General features: G+C 28.1%; 1 non-coding gene across 1 annotated transcript; it reads right to left on the bottom strand.

The window, feature by feature from the left end:
- Nucleotides 1–1981: 1981 nt before the first annotated feature.
- Nucleotides 1982–2177, bottom strand: LOC127150099 (U2 spliceosomal RNA). The gene has a single exon (XR_007822116.1). It is a non-coding gene; the product is annotated as a U2 spliceosomal RNA (small nuclear RNA).
- Between the last annotated feature and the right edge of the window lie 1427 nt (nucleotides 2178–3604).

Genomic DNA, 3604 nt, shown 5'->3' on the forward strand with positions numbered 1-3604 from the left:
TATGAAATAAATCATTTTAGAGAAAACACAATGCAACCAAATTTTAGAATAAATTTTTATTTTATGTTTAATGAGAAATCCCTTCCAAATATCTATTTTTCTTCCTTTATTTTTTTAATTCCTTTTTACTATCTATTTTTTACTCCGTCGTTTTTTTGTTTTTTTTTTCTATTTTTAAATACTTTGAATATTTTTTTTCAATGTATATGAACACACATTTAAATATAAAGATTAGCAAATGTTTCTCTCTCGATCAAATTTACTTCGACTTAACATCTGTGAAAGAAATCATGAGAATGTCAATGAAGAACATGATCGTTTGATTCGTGAAATAAAGATGAATGAAGAACGTGATCGAATTGCACATCTTTTTGTCTAATTGATATTATATTGTCTCGAAATAAAATTATTTATCTTATTTATATTTTGTTGATAGAAATCAAAATTTATTTTATGATTATATATTTACATTTCAAGATGTTTGTGCTTTTAAAATTGATTTTTTAAAAAAAAAAATAATACAAAAAAATAAATTAATGTTTAGTTTCAAGTAACTAAAAATTTAATAATTTCAAAATAACGTACAATTAATTTTAAAATATATTTATGAAAAAAGATTCAAAATGTGTGCTTTTTATGAAATTTGTTCATAAATATGAACTAAAGCAAACACAATTTTGTATATAAACATAATTTTGTATATAAACATTTATAAAGAGGTATATAACAGAACAAACCAGCTGCCTTTTCCAAATCCAAACAAATACTAATTAAAATATGTGATGAGAATTTCATGAACAAGTATATTGAATAGATAAAATCCTGTAACAACCGAAGCTAGGATTTCTTCATAGATTGTCTGAACTGTACTTGTTTAGTTATTTTTCTGCATTTATTTTATTGCACTAATTTGACATAAAAACAACCTCCCATCAGTTACATCCGGTTTACACTAATCAATTGAGAAATTCACATGTTCCCTAAGTATTCAATCCACGTGTTTTCTGGATATTCGATCTTTGACACTAAAACTAGCTCATTATGGTAGGTTCAATAAATTATTGTATTTAAGTTAAGTGTGCTTTACTTGAACATTTACATGAGTGAGGATAAAGCATGCTTTTCATGACTTGAACATTTACATGAGTGAGGATAAAGCATGTTTTTCATGATCCTCACCTCAATACATAGAAAGATCAAAGGTTTTGGACCTACGCTTAAATATTTGTTAACAATAACTAACATTTAAAAACAAAAACAACCATATAAGCCTTATGGTAAAGGGAAAGTAAGAATCTAAACTCCCCATTTTGCTCCCCTTTATATATGTAGAAGAGATTCAAAATTTTATCTGAAAAAATACATCTGAGGGGGGACACGTGCCACTTGCTTCTTTATAGATTGCCATGGTAGTACCTACTTTATTATCATTGTAATTAGCAATTTTTTATTATTTCTAGTCAATGTTTTTATTTAAATTATCGAGAAAATTTAGAAAATTGAACCAAATACAAAAATTAAAATTTAGTTCCATCGAAATAAGATATTGTATGAATAAGCATTACTATGTTTTGTATCGAACGACTTTTCAAAATCATCATTACATATGTTAAATTTTGCGGTAAATGTACATCCAAGTTTGGAATTTAGAAAACATCATATGATAATCACAAAAGTCAATTATTTTAATTTAAAATTTAGAAACTATTGAATATAATATACAATTAGTAGAATATAATATAAAATTAATTAAAATATTAGCCTAGAAGTACAAACTCAACACATAAACTAGATCACTAGTACACATGAGAAGTCTTTATTATTATGTTTTAACACGAACAACGAGAAAGTAATAAACATTTTCAATCTACCGTGAGATAAGTTTGAACGTCCTCTTATAGTTCATTCTTAAAACCTTCACCAAAACCAACATATATTATTATTTTCAGAAGTGGGCTTGAAAAGCTTCAAACTGGGGTTGGAGGGGTGCGCCAGGCCCATGCAGTAGTGCAACGCAAGGGCGACACTCGAAGGCCCCAATAGCAAGCTATTGTGGTGGACCTTCCACCTAGAAAAATAAATTTAATATCATGTGGACCGATGGTCCACGTATCAGATATTAAACTGATAAGAACAGATACTACACTTGATCTTAGCCAAAAGGCCGAGAAAGGTATGAATTGCTCAACATCACTCCACCGCTTTTATATCCATTGTGTTGTACAACCTTTCTTGACCCAACCGATGTGGGACAGTGACCTGAGTCCTTTCCCCTAAATAAGAAAATTAAACGATCTATTGTTCTTCATTTTTCTTCTATTTATTTATTTGCTACGTTATATTTTTCTTTTGTGTTTGTTTGATGTATTCGGATTTCGGAATCGTGAGGTTGGACTATACCCATCATAATTTCTCATAACATTTCTTTTTTAACTTTAGTCTCCATCATTAGCTAATTTATTTTAGTCTTTTATTATTTCTAACTCTTTTCCTCACTGAATCCAAAACTATTTACTTTATAGATTTTGGCAAAATGATTGTAAACGATAAAATTATTAAAGATATAGTAAATTCTTTTACTCCATCAATGATAAATATTATTAGTGTCTATATATAAACAATGTCTATCATCGATTCTAAAATAATCTTTTTTTATTTTTATTTTTGGTTTCTTAGTTACAAAAGTAAAAAATAGGTTCAACTCTTATCTTTTACTTTTGTTTTTTAATATTATAAAAAAAACTAATAGGGTAACAATCCAACTTTTTAACTTAAACTTAGGTCATTACTTAAATAAACATACTAATTTCAAAACCAAAATACAAAATTTAAATAATTTATATTAAAGAATAAATATAAACAACTCACGAAGAATTTCAGATGTTCAGAAAAAATAAATTTAAAAATAAAATCACCAAAGAAAATGAGTTTTTCACCGCCCAATTAAAACATAAAAGAAACCAGGAGTATGAAACAAAATTTTCTATCGATATGCTATCATTCTAAAGCATCAAATTGAAAATAGTAGAAGAAGTCGTTGGGTCCCTCTTGTCACTTGCCAACTTGCCTTTACCTTTGCCTAAAAAATTAAACGGTGATTATTAAAAAAGTCACTAAGGGACCCAATACTAGTCTCACTAGGTGAACCGTTAGCTTTCTATTAAGCTTATATCTTGAGTCATATCAGTCTTATGGTCCCGTAGGAGAATCTAAGGGTACAACTATCAGTCAAAACATATCCAATAGTCTAAAGGTGATGATCCTGTCGGACACACTGTATACAAGTATACTAAGGGTACATCTATCAGTCAAAACACAACCAACAATTTAAAGGTGGTGATCCCGTAGGAACACTATACATACAGGTATACTAGCCTAATAGCTAAAGCTAACAATTAGCATCAGTCTAATTCAGTTAATCTTAGTCCAAATAGTCATAAAAATATCATGCATAATTCATCCGATAAACTAATATTTACATAATCGACATACTTTAGATTTCACAAGGTAAATCACAATTAATTCCTTTCATGCTATCAACTACAATTTATCCAGGTTCATTCAACTCGACACATATTCTTTTCATTACTTTTTTATCCAATTT

Source organism: Cucumis melo, chromosome 6 (genome assembly GCF_025177605.1).
Source record: "Cucumis melo cultivar AY chromosome 6, USDA_Cmelo_AY_1.0, whole genome shotgun sequence".
NCBI classification, from domain to species: Eukaryota; Viridiplantae; Streptophyta; class Magnoliopsida; order Cucurbitales; family Cucurbitaceae; genus Cucumis; species Cucumis melo.